This window comes from Pteropus alecto, unplaced genomic scaffold (genome assembly GCF_000325575.1).
Source record: "Pteropus alecto unplaced genomic scaffold, ASM32557v1 scaffold21, whole genome shotgun sequence".
NCBI lineage: Eukaryota > Metazoa > Chordata > Mammalia > Chiroptera > Pteropodidae > Pteropus > Pteropus alecto.
Window position 1 is genome coordinate 6,108,817 of NW_006436282.1, and position 26,584 is coordinate 6,135,400.

Consider the following 26,584-nt stretch of genomic DNA (forward strand, 5'->3'; position numbering starts at 1 on the left):
AGTCTACATCTACAAATAAAATGACAAACATCAGTTGCTCTATTTGATTTCTGATAATGAAATGAATGCAGAAACATAGTTGCCTGCATGATTGTAGGCTTTTTATCAAAAGAATGGGCATCTGAGCACCAAGTTTTCCCTCTCACTAGGGCACTGATTCATAATTTGATCACATTCATGTTATCCAAATAGGGTTGACTGGACAAAAATAAGTTTTTATTCATTTCTTAAATGCCATAATGGTCAATTACTATGATATTAAGAGATTACTTCAAAACTAATCTTTGACTGCTTCCAATCAGAATAATTTTTGAACTATCTCCCTACATTGAATTTCTTTTTCACTAAAATAGGGAGAGTGATGTGTGCCAACACTTAACAATTAAGGTAGGTAGAGTGAATTTAAGTGGCTCTACCAGCTAGAGCATGAAGGCCATGAAGCAAAGCCTATTTTCTATTGTGTCAGCCATTGTTGTGATTGTGCTTAATCTAGAAGTGAATTTGAATTATGATGAAAAAATGTCATGGCTCATGGGAGACGGTAGATAATGATAATGAGCCAAAGCTTGTAGGCTATCTGTGCTGGCTGCCTGATTTGTCCTGATGGGCTTGCTCTACTGTGCTTGGAGGGTAAGCATTAGTATTTGACAGCATCCTCATTAAACCTCATTTTGCAAAGGGCTAGTGCCTGAAAACCAGTTCCATCTCTTGTTCTTATGAGATTTGTGACAGTAAGACTTCTACCATGTTCGGAAATTCCAGGGACCCCACTTAAAACTTGTGCTCCTAAAAACAGTAGAATGAAAAAGCATGGATATCTCCACTTGAAAATAATTTTTTTTTTGAAAAAAAAAAGTGTGATTATTAAACTCAGCATGGGAGACAATCTGAACCAGGATCTTCATCAATCAGATTAACTACTTTCCAAGATGAAAACAGACGAGGCACAGTGTGAGGCTGAGCAGATATTTATCAAAAGCCATATTAATAACCACTTTCAGCTTTTTCCTGACAGTTTCATCTGAGATTCCATGTTTAACATTTGAGTATCATATGTTTTTGTCAGGATGAGGCTGCTAAGAGCATCAATTAATTAATTCTTTTGAAGTACGGTTCAGAAAGGTAATAAAGTAACTGTCCCTAAGGCCACAACCAGTAATGGTAAGCAGCATTCTGGAGCTAGACAATTTGTAACTTCAAAGAGAAATTAAAAGCAAAATGTCTTCTTGGGCCCACCTAAAAGTAAATTCAGGAATACTTTTGTATAAAGTGGCAACAAGGTATATATGCATTTATATATGTATAGACACAAATACATATTCAGTATGCATAATTGCTTACCTAGCTGAGATATTCCTCATTTACATGCTAGTGTACAGTCTAGTGCACACACACACACACACACAAAGAATGGGCTCTTTAATTAGCTTTATCTAAATGGGCTGTAAATAGGCTAAAATTAAACTTGGAAAAATAATGAAGGGAGTTTTATATTATGAAGTTTATCAATTGCACTTTCGTGTTTGAGAAAATTAATTTGGTTGGTTAAAAAAAAAGCTCATGAAAATTAACACTTCAAGTAATACAACTCAGAATGTAGAAGAAATTTGGATCTTGTCTCAGCCAGAGGTATGCTACATATATTCCCGAACATATCCTGCCATCTCCACTTTATGCAGGGCACATCAAAAGCATGGCTAATGCAGTTTTCATTTTAATGATGTAATAACAGCATTTGGCAATCAACAAACCACAATAATCTCAGAGAGACTTCATGTATGTAAGGTGTCAAGCCAAAGTGGGAAATAAAAAATAGGGCAGATGTGTGCTGATGTGTGTTCATTTCATGTGGGATATTTTTTTTTAGTCTAGAGGCATATTTTCTATGAATAATTTAGAATGAGCACTGTCTGTTACTTGAAGCTTCACATTACCCCTGTCTGCTTACTGTGATCTAATCTTATGACAAAAATCTGTTTTATAAAATACTGGATGAGATGATCCACTTTGTAAAATATTTAGACTAACAAACACAGAGACTAATGGGAAGTGGCATGACGTAGCGGAGTGGAAGCTAGTTTGGAAATTAGGAGGCCGGCTTAGGTAGTGTAAGTGAGATGCCTTCTTTGATGGCCTATTCCTGACTCTCAATTACTGTGCTCCTGCATCAGAGGCTGGATCATAGCCTTCTTGCTATTGTGATGTGGGTCTATATTTTGCTTCCCTTTCCTTTTCTTTCATTTCCTATTCCTACTCTAAGGTAATTTATTTTTCCTTCTAATCAGTTAGACAAAAGACATCAGAGACATTGATGCTTGATCAATTTATACTCAGTCTTCTCGAATAGGCATATTAGAATTTTTGTGGTCTCATTATCCTTTTTTGTCAGCTGGGATTTCAGAGATCCTTGAACTACTACTCCCTTTGTGGAATGTTGGCATCAGAGTTCTCCAGATACATGCAAGGTGGAGTGACGATAATACATTGCTGGGGAACAAATGAGGTTAAACATTAGTGATAGTCATAGGATTTCGAATCATTAAACATACCCTTTCAAACCCCAATGCTCAGATGTTTTCTGAATCACCCAGTCAGAATAGATATTTATAATGTTAAAATATTCTTTTGCTTTGTACTTTTAAATTGCATTCACAAATGGCATCTAATTTCCTTCTCACAATGAACCAAGAGAACAATTTTTAAACATATGAAGGAAGATGCTGTCATAGAAGACGAGCCTGGAGAGAGACTGGGCTGTCTGTACCATCTGCAAGTGACACAGCTGACCCTGTTTTAATTATAGAGCCATAGAACCTATGATGACAATATGAGCTAAAAAGAGAATAAATCATGGGAAAAGGTGAGTGAGGGTGAGGAAAGAGAGATTCTCCACCTAAGAACAGGACTTTCCAAAATGTGAAACTACCTCATTCTAATTATATGGGTAATTGACTCCAGCTGATTCTTCCTTTGCTTATCACACAGATTTCTCCCTCTTCGTGACATGTTTTACTATTACCATCTTGAGTCTCTGTGTTATTTAGCTTATGACAACTTGGAGTTGTTATAAGCCACTCTGCTTTCTTCATTTGTGCATTTTTAAAGAGTTCATTTTAAATCTGTCTTATCATTTACTTCGTGTATTTATTTTATTTAAAATTATTTTTTTAATCTTGTGTATTCTTGTTTTATTCTATTTTTCTTAACTTCTAAAACATTAATGTAGCTTAAATTTATTACCTATATTATTAAAGTAAGAATAATTTATTTTATATATATGCGTGTATATATAAAAATATATATACATATATATACACATACACATATACATACACACATATATGTATGCAACCCTTGGTTGGCCTCACCGATCGCAAGGACCTTGTCAGTTTACAATCCCTTATTTTTTAATTTTTTACGGCTACAGTACCTGGTCTTCCTAGGTGGTCTCCTGTCCAAGTACTAACCAGGCCCGACCCTCCTTAGCTTCCAAGATCAGACGGGATCGGGCTTGTTCAGTGTGGCATGGCCATAGACTATATTTATATTTATGCTAGACATTATTCACTAATAATATATAAACTAGGTTCAATTTAGAATCATCTCTAAGTCATAGTACTGGCCTGTTTGTTATTCTGAGTGCGAAGCTGAATATTGTCTCTGATGTTTTTCACCATTTGCACTACTGTACTGGATTTTCTATTTATGTTTGATGCTAATTTTTCCGTGAGGTGTTTTTTTCATATCGCTCTTTTAAAAAACCTTTGTTTTAAAAACAAATTATGTATATTAATACAAATATTAAATCTTCGCCTTCTTAACCAATGTTTATTGGTTCATATTATGTGCCAGTCATTGCACATTGTATAAATATTCTATATAATTTTCTTGACAATCCAATTAAATGTATTGTAATCTTCATTTGAGAGTTGAAAGAATGAGAGAAATTTGTACAATGTCGAAAGTCACATGGCTAGTAATAGGAAAGTGTTAAAGATTGTGTATGTGTGTGTATATAAAATTTTAAACCCATGTGTTTAACTTCTTCATATGCTACCTCCCTATCTATTAAATTTTTCCCCCAGGTTTTTACTTTTAACTTTGTTAGTTTCTTTCTCCATAAAAATTGTTTAATATTTATGAAGTCAAATCCATCCATATTTTCCTTTAGGGTGTGTGCTTTTGCTGTTAAGCTTAGGGAGACTTTACCTGCTTCAATATTATATAAATATCATTTATGTGTTCTCCTAGCTTAGTGTTCTAAACTTTAAAAAAAAATTTAATTACAGGTTTTTTTTTTTCATAAAGCTTATGAAAGATAAAGCCTCTCACTCAAATATGCACAAATTTCCAAATATAGAAAATTTGGCCTGTCATTTCAGGGAGTTCATAAAATCTCTGAAACCTGTGTGTTGAGGTCAAAAGGTCATATTTTAGTTTTTTTAAATAATTATTTAAAAATGCAAATTATGTTTCCCCCAAATTCATATGTCGAAATCCTAATCTCGAATATTTCAGGATGTGACTGCATTTGGAGACAGTGCTTTTATGAAGAGATAATTAAGGTAAAATGAGGTCATATGGGTGGGCCCTATTTCAGTGTACCTCCTGTTATTTTAAGAAGAGATTAGGACACAGACACACACAGAGGAAAGACTGTATGAAGATACAGGGATGAGATAGTCATCTACAAGCTAAAGAAAGAGGCCTCAGAAGAAAGCAGCACTGTTTATATACTGATCGTACACTTCTAGCCTCCAAAACAGTGGGAAAATTTGTTGTTTAAGTTACCTAGTTTGTGGTACTTTGCTATGAAAGCCCTAGCGAACTAATTCGATGAGATTAAGATCCAAGGGTATAATTTTTTTGTTTGCTTTTTTGCAAATGTCTATATTTTGCTTCCCTTTCTTACATTTTTTAAACTACAGCTATCACTCAAAAACCTTTTTACAAGCTTTTACCACTTCATGAAGAAAGAACTTTGCATTCTGTCTGCTGGATTCTGTTACATGAGATCAAGTGAGAGACCTAGTTGGGGAGACTGTGGGTGTCTTACAGAACTCAAAAAATCAGGTTCTTGAGTCTCAATGAACACTGAACCCAGAATAAATTTGAGCAGATAGAGTGTATTAGAGTCGGAGGGAGGGAGATTTGTGCATAAGAGAACGTGAAAGGGAAAAAAAAAACATCCTGCCTGAAGACTTTTTGAGACAAAATTATACAAGCCATCAAAAAGTAAGAAGGGGTTGAGGAATGAGGTTGTGATTCCTGGTCCTATAATGTCTGCCACGTAGTCATCAGTTTCAAAATGGTCACAAGATGTGGTTTTCTTGGTTAATGGTCCCTGCCAAGGTCCTGCAAAACAAAGGCTTACACAAACATATTGGTTATCCTTTTGTATTTTAAATGACCAGTCCTGAATTGCAGACTTAAGAGATTACTGTGTTTTGTTTTGTTTTGTTTTGTTTTGTTTTGTTTTCTCAGAGGCTGTGGATGCTGAGTTAAACCTTAACTAGAATGTCAGCAAGGAGTAAAGGGGAGAGACTACAGTTAAAAATTAAGTCTCAGTATTAGACGAGATGGAGTTTCCCTTCTTTTAGCTATTTCATACTAGCTCAGAGGCAATGGTGTTGGTTATGAGGCAAGCATGGGAAACAAAACAAGTTGACTATTTACATGGGCAGGAACATGGAGAAAGAGTATAAAAATAAATTATTTTATAATGCTGAGACTGAATTACCTGGGAGCCTTAAGAGAGTGGGTAGTTGGAAATATAAATTAAAGCTTAGGAAAAAGATCTATAGATATTCTCATTTTTGTGGCTTCCTCCATTCTCTTAAAAGCCATGTAGAGTCACAAAATTTACCTTTGTAATATTTGCCTATTTTTTTTTTTTAATTTACACTCCACTCCCATTGCTTTACAACCATTAAAAAAACAAAAACCAAAAATCATTACAGTGGTTTTCAAACTTCTCTCTCCCTTCTGCAGACTTAGATCAATATATTCACTTGTCAAAAAACCTTACTATAAATTGTTCACAGAATAAAGTCTATGCTTTTTAGCAAGAGATATGAGCCTGCTTAATTTTTTCCTTTCTGTACATATTAACTGGGCTCTTATGATGTACCAGGCTATTCTAAGTTTGAAGCTATGTATGAGACAGGGTCTTTCCCCTCATATCGCTCACGGTATAATGGAGATGTCAGAAAGGTTAATAAAACTACCTTTGTAGTCAAATGAGCTATGGCACCTTACTTTGAATCTTACAGGCACACTTTGTCTGCAGCAGTGGCTCTTTCCAGAGCACATGCATCTTTATCCTTCTTTGCAAATGGTCTTCTTTGACTATAATGTTTTCCTTTCTTCCAATTATAAAGTATCACATTTATTGTTGGTAAATGTTTATCAAATAAACCTTATTGAAATTTACAGTGGGCTTTCAACTGATTTCTTTTAAAGACTAAAGCCCAGAAATCCTGATTATATATTTAATAAGGGTTTCTCCTCAGATCCTTAGAAGTGCTTATCTTCCACGCCTTCTTCCTACACAAAGTTCTACCATTTCCTAATTGCAGTCTAAAGTGAGCTGCTACTTCTAAAATTGTTTTTTTTTTTTCCTCAGTGAGTTTAGGTAAGCTTCAATTTTCACATTGGTTTTGTTTATAAATAAGAAAACAGTTTTTATTTGGACAGCAAAGGGCATACACAAATCTCTTTTCAAGAAAATGAAATAATACATCAAACACATACTTGGAATTGGAATGTAGTTTCAAAGAAAGACTGCTGAGATTAATTGTGACTCATTGATAAATTACAATAGAGCAAATTTGTATTATTATTTGTGTTTGCTTTTCCTTTATAGTTTATACTTTTATTTTAATTCCAGAATTATCCTGACATCAATATTGCCTGATTTCTGAAAGTTCTTTCTTATTTTAAATCAGATTTTATTACTTTACTTCTCTATTATATAATTCTAGTGATAAAACAACCACAAATGCTTTAAATTCTAGAAATTTTAAATAAATTGAGAATACCATAATAAGAAGTTATGCTTAGTATTAAATATAGACGTTAAAGAGCATATATATAAAAAGAGTATAACATAAAAAGATAGATTATATCAAATAGCACATCTTTTAATTTTAATTAATAGGATAATTAATTATTATCCTTTTTACTAAGTATATATAGCTTCAACCTCTGAGCAAACATTTAAAGCATACTTTGGCTATTGGACCTTAGAGCCACTAAATGTTTTGTTTCCAGTATTTATTTACTAAAATGCTTTTTCTTTAAAATTGTACTTGTCAATAGATTTATATCAAGAAAAATGTGTATAGATATGGATGCAGAATACATAGAAACAATGAAATGTTGAACAATGTTATATTGACCAATTCTCATACTAGCATAGTCTTTATTGAGAGGGATAAAGGTCAATATCTAAATTCTTGTTTGGGAGTAATCAGCTGAACATTTTGAAAAAACATCTTCTATTGTCTTTGTTGTCAAGAAACTATAATAACACATATGACAAGTGACAATAAAAAGAAACAGTATTTAATGAAAGACAACAGTGAAAGAATCGTAAAAATGAGTCAAATATACATAAACCCCATCAGTGGATTAGCAACTCGGGCTTTGATTTATTACCATGTGTGAAAAGACCTTCAGTAAGTTTCTTAATCTTTTTACATATCTTATTTGTAAAATGGAATTAATAGTAAGGCCTGCCCCTAGGATTATTAGAAGGGAATGAGATAGTGCATGTAAAACATTTAGCTCATAGTATTTTAAAAAGTAAGTTCTTCTGCTATTTTTGTTGATAATGAGAATCATAGAGATATGTACCTCCCCATCAATGACAGCATCTTCATTACAGTGATACCATTTGGGATTGGCAGTGAACATTAATGCTACTAAGAAAAGCATGACATAGTATGAGGTAAGGAGCACTTGTTTTGAAGTTATCAGATCAGTTTGAATCTGGGTTCTCCCACATATAAAATATGTGACCTTGGAAACATTTCTTAACTTTTGTGAGTGTGAATTCCTCAAGAGTAAAGTGGAGATAAAAATAATTACCTTTCAGAGTTTGAGCAAAAAATAAATTGTAAAATAAATTGCTCAGCACAATGACAAACATATGAGTCTCAAATATTAATGCTTCCTTTTCCTTTAAATCATAGCGGCTCATTTAGGTCAGTCGCCTAGGTTTCATTCTTTGTGCACATTGATATGAATTTACTGAACTGATGCTATTCAGTTTGCACGACTTGAAACTATTTATTAAGCAATTGGTTGAACAACTGCTCAGCTACTGCACATCAACTAGAAAGTCCAGAGGTGCCAGCCAATCACCCATATGGCAACCTGACCAGCAAGAAATACTATATGATAATGTCTTGGTCTTTATACAACTGATACTTTATGATGGGGTTTCTCAGGTAAAAAATCTATGGGATTAGCAGAGCAAATAAATGATGAAAAAATACTGAAGTAAGTAAATGGCCTTACGGATGCCAGTGCCTAGAATATATTTGAACTTCCATAGGCTTGGATTAGAGAGCTCGTTCTTTGAATATTAAATGTAGTTCCATCAAGGAGAAATGGAAAAATTTAGACTCTAAAGCTAACAGCACTGTGTTCTCCCTCTAAGAATAAGGACTCATCTGTAAGCCATGAAACTCTGAACCTGCATTTTCCTAGAAAAGTTAATAAAGTTAAAGCTATTCCTTCTTGGCCTTTGACTCAAGTATATTAAGAAAACATGACCTTGTGTTAAGGTAACATGTCTTCAATTAGAAGGCAGGACTTACATCAGTTTAAAGATCTCATAGGAACCACTGCAGGGTTTTGTAGAAGTGATAGATTCAAGTGCTGATGTTTGCTATAGGAAGGTGCTGTTCATGGATCATTCTCTTATTAGTCCGAAATTGAAAACTAGCAGATCAGATGGTTGCTTGGTCGGGTCAGTATATATCACACAAACTAAGAATTATTTTGTCTTCTGTTTATCATTCAGATTTTTTTTTTATATATTAATAGCAGTAGCAGTGGCAGTAGTAATAGTGTTACTGATCTAAAGGGATTTGTTTGCCTGCATACCTCAAAGCCAAACGAGACACAGAGAGGATTTTGCAGTAAAGAAAATAAAGGTTTATTTAAGAAAATGGCACCAAGACTGGAGACAAAGGTGAGCTGGCACTCAAAGACCTGGCTCCCAGTTGTCCTCTAGAGGATAGGTTATACAGGGGAAAACTATTAGTCATGGTAGCTAAGGGAGTTGAGGCTGTAGGCTCTACTGATTGGTAGGGGCTAGGATGGGCAGTTGATTATTGCATCAGGTTCTGATGTCAGTCATGGCATCCTTCTGTCTAGTTTTGAGGGGATGTGGTCATTTGGACTTTGTGGGTCTGGAGCTGAAACACAACTGAGGCCAAGATGTTATCTTTAGTTTTACCAAAATTCCTTTTCTGTGGTCAACAGACCTGACGCTTTGTTCCTAAGACTGATACTGACCAGAATCTGATGTCCTAAGAGCTTAATGACTAAGGGAGTAGTCCTGCAGTGCAAAGGTAGAAGGACAAGAAAAGAAAACTAGCAAGTGAGTCATGGTGCTAGACTAGACAAGGCAGTTTGAATCAAGGAGAAAGAAAAGAGAAAAAGTTAGTTTAAAGAAATGAAATATTTTCATCATTACAATAGTAGTAGTAATATTTTTAATTGTATTTTCTTGGGCTTGTAGATTAAAACAAAATTAGAACAATTTGTTAGCATAGTAAGTCCAAATTATTTCTGTAAGGAAGTTCTCTGGGTTTAATAAATGTGAGAATTGGGTCATTTAAATAGGTTTATATCTGCTTATGTAGGGAGACTGCCTGGGAAGAAGCAGGTGGAGCTACTTTGGCAAGTAGGGGTGGTCAGATAATATATGTTCTTCTCTCTCTACTCAAGGTGCAGAATATAATCCCTGAGACTTGTTACCTGAGACAGGAGTGGCATTGATATATCATTGCAAGCTTCACTGGCATTTGAGGCAATCTAGAGAGCAGAATATATATATTTTCATATTTTTTTTGCATTTTTTAAACATGTAACATAATTAGATAATTTTATGTTTCTATTTATTTAAATAAATGTATTATATTCCATTGGCCCTCAGAGCATAGTAAAATGAAAAAATGCTAACAATTAAATATTTTAAATCAATTAAAAATCAGCAAAAATCAAAGTCACACTTTTTGTACTAATGCACTATCAAAAATTTTAATTTAGATTATTTTTGAAGGAGTGAATGAGGCTGGTCAACTTTACAGGAAAATGTAATTTTGAAAGCATGAGAGAATACCAGGTTTTTGATAGTTTGATCTACAAATTAGGGAAGAACAAGCTAAAATAGGTTAGCCAATTCATAGTATCATGACTTATATCCAGGCCTATGAAAATTCAGCATTTTTCATTTGATTCAATTCTTCCCCGTAAGCTTGAGAATTTGAAGTCCGATCTTTAGTTCATTCATAATCCAGAATTTTCTCTGACAATGGAACCAAGAAAAATCAGAGAGAAAAATCCATGTCCTGTGGTATCTGTCAAAACTTAAGGATATCTTCATACTTTACACATGTCCTTTTATATATCCTTTAAGTTTTATATTTTTAAATTTTTTTATATTTTGAGGATTTTAATTTTAGTAAATATATTAAATATGATGTTACATTTTTGTTATTTGTATAATATTTCATTGCAAGTTAGTATTATTAGTTCCTTAATACTAAAAATGTAGATGGTTTATAAGTGTCTACTATTATAAAAAAATTCTGAAACAAACATCTTTTTTACTAAATATATTAATTTATGATGATTTTCTTAGGCATATTAAGGTAAAAAAGTCAGAATTTTTCTGTCATTAAATAATAAAATACATTTTTAACCACATAAATATTTGCTAGAGAGAATATGAGATTGAAACATCATGAAATGATTTTTCGAAAATTCTTGAGAGACACAAATAACTAAAATCAGAAATGAAAGTGAGGATATTACTACTGACCTTCTAAAAACAAGAAGGATTTTAATAGAATTCTATGAACATTATATGTTAACAAATTAGGTGACATAGATAAAATGGACAAATTCTAAAAAGAAACAAATTAAAGTGACAAAATTAAACTGATGAAGAAGAAAAAGAAAATCTCAACAGGGCTATAATAAGTAAAAAGATTGAATTAGTAATGAAAAGCCTCGCAATAGAGAATAGTCCAGGACCAGATGATTTCACTCGTGAATTCTACAAAAAAAAAAAAAAAGAGAGAGAGAGAACACTTCCTAATTCTATGAGGCCAGCATTGCCTTGAAATCAAGTCAGTTAAAGACATCATAAGAAAGAAAACTATAGACCAATATCCCTTATAAATATAAATCTTAAAAATTCCTCAAGAAAATAATAGCAAACCAAATTCAAATGCATATTAAAGAATTACATACTATAATTAAGAAGGATTTATCCCAAGAATGCAAGAGTGGTTCAATATTAAAAAAATTAGCTAATGTAATACAACACATTACAGGTATGAAGGAAAAACAACACGTGATCATCTCAGTTGATACAGAAAAGGCACGTAAGACAGTCTAATACCCTTTCATGATAAAAGCACTGAATAAACTAGGAATAGAAGGGAATTTGCACAACATGATAAAGATAAAAAGTTATAGGTAACATCAAACTCAATTATGAAAAGCAGAATAGTTTCATCTAAGATTAAAAACAAGCTTTTTGTGTGTGCATATAAATGAAAAAGCTGACTCTCAAATTGATATGGGATTACAAGAAGCCCCAATAAACCAAAAAAATATTTGAAAAGAACAAAGTTAGAAGACTTACACTTCCCAATTTCAAAATTTACTACAAAGCTACAATAACCAAAACAGTGTAGTATGGTCTTATGTCTATGTATAACTATATATCTGGCTGTATAGACATATGGACCAATGGAACAGAATTGAATCCAGAAATAAACTCATACCTCAGTGGCTGATTGTTTTTTGAAAGGGTACCAAGTTCATTGAATGAGAAAAGAAGTCTCAACAACAAATGATTCTGGGACAACCAGATTTTCACAAACAAAAGAATGGAGTTGAGCTCTACCTTATCCTATATACGAAAATTAACTCAAAATGGATCAATGACCTAAACATAAGAATTAAACTTTTAGAAGAACAAATAGGGGTAAATTTTCATGTCCTTGGACATGGCAGTGGGTACTTGGATATGATGCCAAGCATGAGCAGCAAAAGAAAAGAATGGATAAATTGGACTTCATCAAAATTAAAATCTTTTGTGCATAAAAGGACATTATCAACAAAGTGAAAAATTAACCTTCAGAATGGGAGAAAAATACTTGCTAATTATATATCTGATAAGGGCGTAATATCCAGAATATATAAACAAATATATTTAAAAGAATTCCTACAACTTATAATTTAAAAAATGGGCAAAGGACTTGAATAGACATCTCTCCAAAGAAGATATACAAATGGCCAATAGGCACATGAAAAAATACTCAACATCACTAGTTATTATATAAATGCAAATCAGAACCACAATGAAATATTGCTTCACACCTACTTGAATGGCTATAATAAAAACCGGAAAATAACAAGTGTTGGCAAAGATATGGAGATACTGGAACCCTTATACCTTGCTGGTGGGAATGTAAAATGGTGAAACCACTGTGTAAAATAGTTTGTAAGTCCTTGAAAAGCTAAACATAGAATTATTGTATGATCTAGCAATTCCACTCCTAAGTATACACACAAAATAATTGCAAAATGGACTAAACAGGTATTTGTCCCCATTTGCTTATAATAGACAGAAGGTGGAAACATTTAGAGAGTTCATCAACAGATTAATAAATAAATGAAATGTGATATATACATACAATGTAACATTATTCAGCATCAAAAATAATGATACACCCACCATAAATGGACCTTGAAGACATTATGCTAACTGAAAAAAGCCAGAAACAAAAAGATGATTGTAAATTTCCATTTATATAAAATATTTTAAATAGGTAAATGTATAGAGACAGAAAGAAGAAAAGAGGGAACCAGGGCTGGGGAGAGGGGTCAGCGAGAAGTTACTGCTTAATGGTTATAAAATTTCTATTTGAGATAATGTAAAAGTTTTGGAAATAGTAGCAACAGTTGTACAACATTGTGAATATAATTAATAACACTGAACTGTACACTTAAAAGTGGTTAAAATGGCAAATTTTACATTATAAATATATTTACCATAATAAAACTGTTTTTTTAAAAAAAGTTCTTATGTGTCTTCAGAAGATAATCTATAGTTAGATCCAGCAATAGCTAATCCATGGTATGTTTATAATAACTCTTTGAGGAAATACTCATGCTATATCCATTTTACAGATGAGGAAAGTCAGACTGAAAGATACTGAGTGATTTTTCCCAAGGTCACATAGCTACTGGAGGCAGATTCAGGATTTAAATCCATGCAGTTTGGTTCCAGAGGTCACACCTATCCATCACAGTGTGCTTCCTGTTTTCAACCACCATACTCTTTAGTCATTACTTTTTAGAATATAGTTGGTAAAATATTTCAACTATTTTATATAAAACCATATATCTTAAGCCATATATCTTTAGATAGTGTATGGGGTTAAATAGTGTAACCCAATAATTCATGCCCCTTCAAAACTGTGAATGTGACCTTATTTGTAAATAGGGTTTTATAAATGTAATGAAGTCAGATTGAGGTAATAGTGGATTAGGTTGGGCCCTAAAACCATAATGACTTGTGTCCTTCTGAAAAAAGAGAAGTTAGGAGACAGACACAGGAAGAAGGCTATGTGACAATGCAGGCAGGAATTTGAATGGTGCAGCTGCAAGACAAAAAGTGCCAAGAATTGCAAACAGCATGAGGAAGAGACAAGGAAGGGTCCTCCCTTAGAACCATAAGATGGAGCATGGGTCTGCTGACCCCTTCGTTTCTGACTTCTAACCTCCAGAATTGTGAGATAACAAATTTGTCTTATTTTAAGTTATTCAAAATTATAGTCATTTGTTATGGCAGCCCAAGGAAACTAATACAGATAATGTACAGCTATTGTTTTTTAATTTTGCAGATAAAATTCTGCCAAATATCTGCAGATATATTTTATTAAAATTCATAATCCTCTTGACTGATGTTTTATTGTAGTATATTTGTATCTATTTATAAGAAAAGAAAATCTGCTTACAACTTTAAATAAAGAACTATGTGTTATAAAAGTTATAAAAATCTAGTGGTACTAATACTTGCATTATATTTTGATGATAATAAACTTTTGTTCTATAGCTTTGTCTTAGCAGGTGGTAGATAGCATAAAGAATAATCTGATAAAAAGTGTTCTATTATTAAAATTCATTTGAGTTAAAAAAAAAAAGATCAGCCATGGAGAATTTGTGATTATATATTAAAAATGAAAAAAATAAGCAAACAAATTGCACAGCAATCTTTCTGAAGTATCAGTGTTGAATATATGTAATAATCATCTGCTCTCCTTTCTTCCCCCCAATTGGCATAAATTCAGGCCCACTTTATTTGAAATAAACTCTGAAAAGGCAATCTCATGCAGTGTGGAACTTACCTCCATTGCTAGAGTACACACACACCCACCCACAACCTGAATAGATATTTGAAAACAACAAAAAAAATAGTTGTCCATGTAAATAGAAGATAGACAAGCATTAATGGATAAATATAACCTATGAATCTATTTTGAAGGAGCAGTGTATCTAAACATTAAAGGAAAACAATACCAGAGATTGCATATTTTTTACTGACATTTCAAAACACGTTATGAAAACATATATTTCTTTTTACAATGGAGCTTCTTTCTGAACAATGAGTTCCCAGAGTAATTTTAAAAGCTTATTTGTGACTATTAATTTTAAGACTGCTCCTCCTTACTGAAAATGAGACTCAAACCAGTTGGCATATTCATAAAATCAAATCAAGGCTTGACATTCTGTTTGGTCTTGGTCTCTATATTGGGTATTGAGATAATTTATAACCAAAAATGTGAAAGGCAGTATACCATCACCATTGCTTGGAGTGTTCAGTAAAAGAGAATTTGCCATATAATTTTTCAAGTATTTTAATGTTTACTGGAAATTAATTCAACCTTTGACTCATTTTGACCCTCTGCTGGGACAGGGGGAGAGTAGTAAACAAGGCAGATGTAATCCCTTTCTGCATGGAGTTTATAACTTAGCAAGAGTGACAAACATTAATCAAAGAATTATAAATAATAATTTTTATTAGAAAAATAACGTAATAAAATAATTAGTTACAATTGTAAGAAATATGACAAAAAATAGTGTGCTGTATTAGTCATATTCTTAGTTGCAAGTCTTTGAAATTCAATTCAAATTATTTTTAACAATGGGTGTTCATTGGCATGTCTTCCTGAAGATACAGAAGATTTACTTCAGGCATAGCTGAATCTAGGTGCTCAATGTCATTGGAAATCACATTTTCTCCAGGATTTGACTCTGCTTTCTTCAGTTTTTCTTTAATTTCAGGCAGAATGGAGTGGCTAAGTTCACCAACAACAGCTCTTGGCTTCTGTTCTACTTAATAACACAGAATGCTACTTACCTAAACATTGCAGCAAAAGCCCAGGAGCTGACTTTTTTTTGGCACAGTTTGTCCATCTGTGAATTGATCACAGTTAACTTTATTGTCTGACTCCTGGTTTCCCTGTTAGGTAACTTATATATCTGGGGCAGCTATGATGAATTCATCTCAGATTACATGGACTAAAAGAATAAATAGTTGATTTTCTAAAAAGAAACCGAGATGTTACCTAAAAATAAATAAGTAAAACAGGAAAAGAAATACCAAGAAAACAAAAAAGAAATCAGTCTGCAAAGCAGGTGGATATATATCTTTCATCCTATTACTCACTTTGTATATGCGTATACACTAAATACATGTAAATGCAAATCTTGGGTCCAGCTTAAAAGATAGGAGTAAATTAAATTAATGTTGTTTCCTTTAGCTTTCCTAAGGTAGAATATTTCCATAAAATGCCAAGATCATTTATTTTCTACATGGTCCCCAAGACTGCTTGGCACACAATTCTTTGGAAGGTACCCTGCCTTTACTGGCAAGCCAGTAAAGCCAGGTATAATTTCGCTGTCTGAATGTTGCTGAATGTTAAATAGTGGCCTTTAAGTATTGTGCTTCTTGAGATGAAAATGATACCATTACATCTTAATGTTCTGAAAAGTGATTTGAATATTTTTGAAGACGTATTATGTGCTACATGGTACAAAATATAAAAGATTCAACAGCAAAACATGTCTCCCTTCCACTTCTGTTCCTAGGTCACAGTTTTTAATTCATGAACGTAAATTAATATTATTAACTTTTTCATATATTTTCGATAGATATATATGTATGTATATATTTAAAACAAATGATATTGTATTATAGGGCGTGTGGACTGGTAAGTCTTAGAATGATCAAGATTGGGATGTGAGTTAATGTGAGGTATAAAGAATTTGTTCTCAGAGAAACTGAGGATTTTTGAACAAGAAAGTAAGAAGTTATCTAGACTTAATATGTAAGCAATGTGTAAACTGAAATGGGAAAAGGTTAGATTTGGTTTTGGTGGGACCTGTAAGAAAGTAAATTCTATAGAAATGGAAGTATGTGGAGTAGAATGAGGGTGTACAAATGAAGAGTATGAGATGAATAAGAGATGTTTTAGATGTAAAAAATCGATAAGACTTGTCAACCAATTTAACAGAAGAGAAGGTGAGAAAAAGGATTTGAAGTGAATCTGAGGTTTTGACTGCAGTGTCTGGGGAGTTAGTGGTACTATTAATGAAAACAGGAAACATGGCCAACAAAAAGTGGCTAGGAATAAACCCTCCAGGAAAATTCCATATATCATTAAGGGCCTCTCAGAAACCCCTTTGGGTGTTGCAGTGAAGATGGAAGCTACATATAAGAGGATACAAGTTGTTTTGCTTTAGTGTTTGGCATCAATGTTCATTCATTTTTGCTAGCCTTAATCTTTGACATTATGCTCAGTGCCCTTTTTACCACTTTCCACATCTAATCCATAAACAATTTCATTGATTTTACATACTCAGTATCTCTCAGATCTGTCCACCCCTACCTATCCTTTTTCATTATCATAATATATATATTTTTTTTCTTATCTGGTCCACCAGTGTTTCTACACTTAACTGCTGCATAGCAGCTAAAATGATCCTTCAAAATATACATATTTGATCTTGGAACTATGCAGTTGAATATCCTTTAATATCATACTATTACTCTTAAGATAAAGACAAAACTCTTCAATATGCCTCTCTTAGATGCGAATGATTTGGGTATGATATATCTCCCCAGCCTCATTTAGCATTATTCTCTGAACATCCAGTTACACTGGCTTTCTTTGAGTTTTTCAAATATATTAGTCTCTGTTATCTACTGGATTGACATAGCTACTGTGCACGAAGATCTATTATTTTCCCCATTATTTCCTTTTTGCCTCCCCCAACACTTGGGGCATTGTACGGGAGTTGGTTTTCAATAAATGCTTTTGGAGAAAATACATTTGACATGGTACATTCCCTCTCATGATGGTGATAATGTTCAGTATCATAGTACGGTAGTCCGGAAGACATTCAAGGTCAATAATTCCTACTTTCAAAGTATCTTTTGTGAATAGGAATAAGTCTTTTTGTATAATATAAATGAACAGGAAAACTGCTGATTTTAGATATTTAAATCATAGAGCTGCCTGTTTCCAAGGCATGATTTAAATCATTATGTGGAGGTATTTACTTTCTCTCTTAGAGTTAAACTACTGAAACCACTTAGTATCTCATATTTCCTCTTGACCTGCAGTGTTTATATTTAAATTTCCGTGTTAGTTCTGTTTATAATCTCTAGGGCAAACATTGGTCTTGTCAACCTGCATGGGATTTGGTATTGTTGTGTACATAAATGTACATTGTCATTGGAATGATTTTAAATGCTTCTTGATATTTGTATTTCTGGGAACTTTAATAGATCTAGGTTTCAAATTAACAGAATTAAAAAAAACAAGTTTTTTTGCTAGTAATCTAATTTATGTTAACTGCTTAGTATTTTATGTTTTTTTATAAATAAAACACTTTTCCTTGTGCAGGTTATTTGTTAGTTGGCTTTCTTCACTTTTTCTGCCTGTCTATGCCCACCTCCACTATGATTGTGGGTTCCTGGTCCACTGAACCATCATGGGAATGTAGGTTTGTATATTCCTGCAAAGAAGGGTTGATTACGTTTTTCTAATATTGCATACTTAAGTGGATGGCACCCAGCTCCATCCTCTTGGTTAGGTGAGCCATTATCCTCCATTTTCTTAACCCCTACATGCCGTCCATTAACTCTAACCTCAAGAGCACAGTGATGTGGGCCCTGGGTAACACAACTTTTGCTTTTGCTTTTCCTGACCTAGAGGTAGTCAGTAGTTTCCTGAGTTACTAAAATTAATGCCTGAAATCTCATTTCCACCATTTTTTATGTGATATTAAATCTCCTTGTTGAATGGGTGTAGTGGATAAACAATGATGGTTCTTTGTACTGTGTCTGCTCTACTATGTTGCAAGGAGCTAGAAATAAGATTAAACAGACTTCCCTGACAGTAGGTTTCTGATTAATTTCTTCAAATGGGAAGACAAGACATGATAATGAAAACTGAAAAAAAAAAGAAAATCACTTTTCATCTGCTCCTGGTAGAGTCTCAGGAGACAGTAGCTAAGAATGGGCAAGGGTAGGCACCTGGCTGTCTGCTTGGTAGCATATTTCTAGTACCATGAGATATAATGGCACCAGCCAATCCAGCAGCCTCCGCAGTTCAACACTCATTGTCATAGAGCGCACAGCAGCAGTGAGTCCTCTCTCGTTCTCAATGGCAGAATATTTGAGACTTTGGTTCTAGCTGCACCAACAGCACTGATGGGATTCTGCAGGCTTCTGTGGTGACAGTGGTGGCTTGGCACTTTGGCTTCCTCTAGAGCCTCCACAGTGGTGGTTCCTACAGCAGATTCCTCAGCATAGCAGTCCTGGACCCACAGTTACATTATTTTTCCTTTCATTTTTCTTGTCTAAGGAGTTGTGCCACCTTTCTGCATTTACCATTCTATGAGTATCATAGTTTTATTTCTTTCTTAGCCTTTTCATTATTTTTGTATCTAATTCTCTGTATTAGATACACTTTATATAAAATACCTAAGATGGTTTCTGTTTTTTTTAACTGGACACTAATGGGACAATTTGCTCACATTTTAAAATCATACTATATATATTTATTTATGTCTAGCTTTCATTTTTATGATTGTAAAATTATCATGTTGAATGTATCATTCTTTATATCACTGTATAGTAACATTACATTGCATTATATGAATTACATTATGTTGTATAAATAAACCCCAATTTATTCATTCTAACTTTTAGATTATTTCTATATATTATGAAATTTTTTAAATGAATATTCTTATATATGGCTTTCCGTGTATACGTGTACATACACAAACATATATACATAAGGCATATAATGTATATATACATTTCATTAGGATCTACAACTAGAATTAAAATACTGGCCTGTGGGTATTTGTATATTACTCTTTAGCATGTATTACCTAGTTTCCATAGTAGGTGAAACAATTTATATTTTTACCAGAAGTCTATGAGAGTTCCAGTTATTTCATATTCTTTCCAACACTCAGCATTTGTTCTGTTATTTACATTTAATGCCTTAAAACAAAAATAACACTATGTCAACACAATTTCTCAATCGTTTTAATGGAAAAAGTTTTTGTCATTTGAAATTATTATTTTTACTGAATATAGACTCTAGGTTGACAATTATTTACTTTCTGCCCTTCAAGCTGTCATTCCATTGTCTTTGGCTTTTGGTGTTTTTGTTTAAAAGTCAGATAACACTCTTAACTCCTCATTTTTGACTGCTCTTATAATTTTTCTCTTTGGCTTTGATTTATAGTAGTTTTACCATGGTGAGCTTGAATGCTATTCTTTTTGTATTAATCATGTTTAGATTTCAAAGAGCTTCTAATATTTATGATAACATTTGATTTATCAATTTGACTAATACCTATAATTTTGATTAATACAGTTTCATATTAATTTTGCCTAATAGTCTCTCATCGTTTTATACTTCAATGAAAGATATATTTAAGCTTTTATTATGTCCCATATATCTCTTTCGTACTTTTCTATATTTTTCACTCATGTATTTGCTTCAATGTAGATGTTTTCTATTCACCACTTTTTCAGTTCCCAAATTCTCTCTTCTACTGTGTCTAGTCTGCTCTTAAAAATATCTATTGATTATTTTTTATTTTTGAATTCCAGAATTTCCATTAAATTGCCGTTTATGGGTTCTAGCCTTTAGTCACATTTTATATGCATTTATTTATTCTAGGGACATATTAATAATAATTATTTTAAGTCCTATTATCTAAACTGCCAAGCAAAGAGTCATTAAGACAATGAGAGCTATAGATATTCTGGAGGGGTGGATAGGTTTTAGTGTTATATGGATTCCATAGTGTTTATTATTTTTATCATGACAAAGTCAAAATTCATAACATATTTTCTTTAATAATAACACTGATATCTGGATCATCTGAGAGTTTTATTCTGTTTTTTATTATTTTGACTTTGAACATCTTGGTAATAATAATATCTTCTTTAATAATAACACTGATATCTGGATCATCCGAGAGTTTTATTCCGTTTTTTATTATTTTGACTTTGAAAATCTTGGTCCTTTTTCTGGTGCAACTTATAATTTTTAAATAAATGCTTAATGTTTTATGTAAAATAATTTATATTCTCTGGATCATGGTATAGTCAATTCTCACTATTTTTGGTAGTTACGTTCTATAAAGTCACGAAATTAGTGAATATTGAACCAATGCTCCTAGAGGAAACACAAGGTTAGATTCCTGGGAGACTCTTGTCACAACATTCTCATCAATCAATCAATATATGACTTTTTTAAATGTGAGTTTCTATTTAAAGAGACCTTATTTAATATATATTGTTGATTCAGTAACACCAATGACTAATCACACTAAAATTCACACCTAAATGTAGCTTATTTAACATGTGTATTTTCTTCATTAGACAAAAACGGCTTTCTTACACTTAAAACACTAGACAGCATTTTAGTACTATGCTTTGGGGTCATTTTAAACAATGAAATAACAAAAAGAGCAAAAGAAAAAAAAAGATACCAAATGGATCACAAAATGATACTTGCTTACAGTATGAGAACTAAAACAAAAAGGTGGTGTCTCCTTGTTGGACCTCAGCTGAGAATGTGAGGTCTGAGCAACTCGAATTTTCACCCCTCTGTGTATGTCATTAGTGAGTAGGAAAATTTGAAAGTATGGAATCCAAGACAGAATTTAATTTTCTCCTTGCAGGAACATAATTTTTGTCCAATCAGTGTGATTGCAGTGATTCTAGGATCTCAGTTAAAAGCATTTAGAAACACTCTTCTTCTTTGGTGGGCTTTAAACCCCAAGTTTTGTTCTATTAACACCAGAATACTTCCAAAATCTCATTTTAACCTTATAGCAGCTGTCTTTTAAATGCTTGTCCGGTGCAGGTACAGCTTAGGAATCCCCAAATACCTATATTGGACTAATGATACATTGGATTTTTTATTGTCTCCTTGTCTCTGGGATGATCTTAGCTCCTACCTTTCTTTTGGCTTCATTGGAGTCTCAAAATCCAATTTTTGACTTCCTAACTCAGTTAAACGTTTGCATCTTCCAAAACACAACTGTCTGTTTGAACTCTATGCCCAGCAATGCAAATTTGAGGGAAAAAAAAAAAAAAAGCCTGAAGAAAAAAATAATGCCGAATACATTTTATTTTATTTTTTTCTCTAGGACTTCTGTCTCTCAAATCCTGAATGTCTTAGTTGCTCTCGTATGCCTCTGGGGGAATGTTTTTGTATTTCTCAAAATTTACATTTGCTAATGGTGGGAAGGTTATTCTCGTACAAGCTTTTTTTTTGGCGGATGGAACAAACCTGATAAAATATTTATTCCATTAATAGTGAATAGACATTCCATTCACTTACCAAATGGTTCAGTGATTGTTACTTTGTAACTTAAACATGTATTTTGACATCTAATATGCCAAGGATTTGGGATATGGCATTGAATAAAGTGCATATAATGGCTTTTCTAGGTGATTTTAGCATCTAATGAAGAATATAGAAAAGTTAAAAATATAGCATTGTGTTGTAAGTGTGATAAAAGATTCACTGTGCTGTGGGAATACATGTGAAGAGCACTTAACTGGAGCTTGTGAATTCAGGGAAGAATTAATAGAAGAAAGGGCATTTAAGTACAATCCTAAAGATTAAATAGAAGTTAGCCAAGAGGCAGAGGGATTTGGAAGAAAGGAGAAAGAAAATTTTTAACAATTAGTAAAAAGTATATTAAATGTCAAGAGAGAATTGGCATTTAAAAGAACTAAACAGATGCCTGGGGACCTCTGGTCACAACAGATGAAATTAAAGAGGAAAAAAGGTAACAATAGTTCATAAGAAACATAAGTTCTGTAAGAAAGTTGAATTTTATCCTAAGATCAGACCAGTTCATTTTGGAGTATAAGAATGAGCAATAGTATAACTTTTGCATTTTAAAATAATCATATGGCTTGCATTATTACCAGTATACTGGAAAAGTTAAGATTAGAGGTAGGAGACTAGATAGGAATTTATGAGTAACACAGGTGGGTGAGGACAGTAGGTTGAAATATTTATTTTATATAAAATATATATAAAGTTTATTTTCATTGTAAAGTATTTGAACAAACTGGGCATGTATGAACATATAGATTATTTTTTCCCAGGGAGATAACCACTTAAGAAATATAAATTCTTCATATCCATTGTTCCTGGAAATGGGAGAATTAAAAGAAAGCAAAATTGCTTTAAAAATAATGATTTAAAGATTAATGCGAGGGAAAGAATAAATAGCCTTGGGAGGAAAGTAGGAGAGAGAAGGAGAGAGAGAGAAAAGGATTGAAAATTAGGATGAGAGAGAGAAGACACAAACAATTGACAGATAAGAGAATTTGTCAAGAGAACAGAAATGTCCCCTAGGGTTATTGATTTTTTTATTAAAATAAATTTATTAAATTAAATTTTTATGTTTTATGTAACTTATTTTCTATTTACCTATAATGTTTTGAGTAAAAACTTATCTGAAGTTTTATGAAATGGGTTTAATTTGGGAGAAAAGTTAAAAATTATAGATCTTGTCTCACCCTTGACCGAGACAAAAACAATATACAAAAGACAATCCCACATATGAATAATATCTACCAATCTTTATTAAATTAAATTTTTATGTTTTATGTAACTTATTTTCTATTTACCTATAATGTTTTGAGTAAAAACTTATCTGAAGTTTTATGAAATGGGTTTAATTTGGGAGAAAAGTTAAAAATTATAGATCTTGTCTCACCCTTGACCGAGACAAAAACAATATACAAAAGACAATCCCACATATGAATAATATCTACCAATCTATTTATCCTATTCTAAACATACACATCTGTATCTATACTCAAAATCTGTATATAATCTATGCACATACATATGCATATATATGTATATAAATTTATATGTATACATTATGTGAATGTAAGTATATAATCCCATTATACAATAGAATTGTGACACTTGCTTTTTTCACCATATATAACCATCTTTATATGTATGAATTAATTAGCGTCTTTTGAAAGAGCTGTCATGATACCATGCCACCACTGTTACTGTTGGGGTGAGATTTGAACTCTGGCATCGCCCCAGTGGCATGGTGGATGACAACGCAGAAGTGCAGTTGGCATTTTTCCTTGGTTCTTCCCTGCTGATTCAGTAAAGAATTACAGGTCAGTGAGGTTTAGAAAAAGTAAGATTTATTGAAAGTACATCTTAGAAGGAGACAGGCTGCTCTAAGGAAGGCTACAGGCTTGTGGAATTTGGGAGGTGAAAAGATAAGACAGAGAAGCGAGTTCTCGGCGAAGAGGACTGTAACAATACAGAAGTGGGAAGATCTGTATTATATTGGGGCTGCGATGGTGGTTACAAGGGTGTTCCTAGGTGATTGGCACATGAGGTCATTTTAATTGACACTAGGCTATTGTATAACTCTTTGCCTAGTGCGCATGTACTTGCCTAGAAGTCAGTCTGTTATAATTAGATTCACGAACTTTTAGGCATAAACATGATATTATAATGATGGTATAATGAGGCTGAGATTGTGGACAGGGAACGGTGGTACTTTCTGCGTACCCCATCTGTGGCCAGATTAAACCAGCTATAGGTTTTGGCCCTCCCGTCCTTTGTCTCCTGGGATGCAGGAGGGATTCTTTAACTACCTTTGGGGTGTTCTTTGGATAGTCTCTGGGCTGGGCCTCTATTCCTTTGTTCTCTTGTCACTCATGTCTGACTAGCTACCTAACATTACCACAGTTAATTTAACCAATTATCTTTTGTCGAATTTTTAGTTTTCTTATGTAGAATAATGTCTGATCAAGATTCCCAAAGAACATTTTTTTTGCATATTTATATTATCTTCTAAAGATTACATATATGATAATCATAAGATGTCGGTGAGTTTATATGAAAATTTCGTTATTTGAATTTGATGTTTAGAAAGTCTTTATCTGTGTTCCCACTAGAGGCATTTGAGATTGATGAACCATTGCTAGTCTGGACTTAGGCTTTTGGTAAAAATACCACAACAGTGAAAACATTTTCTTCGGGAGGCAGTAAAGTTGCTTAAAAGGCAATTTGTACTGCCCACTTTCCTTTTGTAATTGCTGCATCTATTTTTTAAGCTGATAAAGACTTCCCTTTAGCAATCTTATTGCTGGTTTAGTTCGTATAATACTTACCGGTGTGACAGGATGTTCTACTGTTGGCTTTGCATGTTCTTGATTCTCTGTTCACCTAACAGCATTTTAGATTTTATTGGTTAACCTAATTCCAAGATTTCTTGGCTAACCAATGGGAATATCACTTTCCCATAATGACTTAGAGTCACATTTTGACTAAAAACAATTTTATCATTCTGATAAAGTTCCTCTCAAAAGTAAAGTTATTTTATTGAGATAACACTTCAGAGTTAGTCTATGAATTTTATGTTTATAAGCATACTCAATACTCAGTACCAAAAGGAGAATTATAATTACAAAAAGTAACATAATTTTCCTAAATTGCTAGTAATATAATAAAGCATTTATATGAACCATGTATAATATAAAGCTGGCAAATTACCATTATTAAATATTTAATACTTAAACATTGAAAATAATTTTCTTACTATATATGTGAGAGTTTGCAAATATTTAGCTCAAATAGTCAACTTTTTATCTAAATAATTAACTATTTTTAAGATAATTTAAAATTTGGTCCTTAAAGGATTATATTAGATAATGATTTATACTCATTATTAAATAGAGATAATCTCTAGGGGATGTGTTCATTATTGGAATCTTTTTGTGTTTGACATTATAAATTTGGTAATTTATTCTTTTCAGAGCCAGTATATTATAATGCACTTTTACTATAGAAATGTTTTGCCTTAATTAAAATAATTTACTAATTTAAGAAACACTAAGAGATTTATCAAAAAGTAATTAAATTGCAGTGGGAATATGCAGTGGTTTCATCGACAAATCATTATTTTTGGGGCGATGAGAATCTCTTGACTTTATAAATGCTTTTTCTTTAGAATGGCCTCATAGTCTTCTGAAAGAAAATATATGGAACACATGAGGATTTAAGTCAAAACCCCTTTTGAATCAGTATTAAATATTAAAAATTTATTGAAGCTTTCAATAAATTATGATTAAAGATTATTTCAGAATTAATTTATACAAGGATGCAAATAAAACTATAGTTTAAGCATTTAAACTCGCAATCAACATTGAAATCTATTGAATATGTCAATCAGGATATTAGAAATTTTAAGTTACAATATTTACCATTTAAAATTTTAATTTGTAAAAACTTCGTATGTCTCTAAGCAATTTCTTGTTTACCACTGTGTCTAGCACAAAACTTTAGCCATAGCAGGTATTTAATTAAAAATGGGTAAAATGTGGTAATATAAAAGAGTAAAATAATTAGAGAGTTGGCCTAGACAACTATCTAGCATCTGTATTTAAGTAATAATTTCTTTAAAACCTCATAATAATGCTTCAGTACATAGTTATTATTTTCATTGTCCAAGAGAAAATATGTAATAGTAGTATTTGTAAATTATAATTTGTCAAATTCTCATTTAAGTAAAAATAACAGCCCTACGAGTATAAATGTGATTAGTTGGAGTTCCTAAGTATATTGCATGCTTACTATGTGCTAAGAACTGCTTTAAGTTTTTTGCTATTAATCTTTATGTCAGTTCTAAGATAGGTACTATTATTCCCCTCAGTTTATAGTTT

The 26,584-nt window shown here is 32.5% G+C and overlaps 1 pseudogene; it reads right to left on the reverse strand.

Moving 5' to 3' along the window:
* Positions 1-3,418: 3,418 nt before the first annotated feature.
* On the reverse strand, positions 3,419-3,537 carry LOC112479878 (annotated as a pseudogene).
* Positions 3,538-26,584: the final 23,047 nt, after the last annotated feature.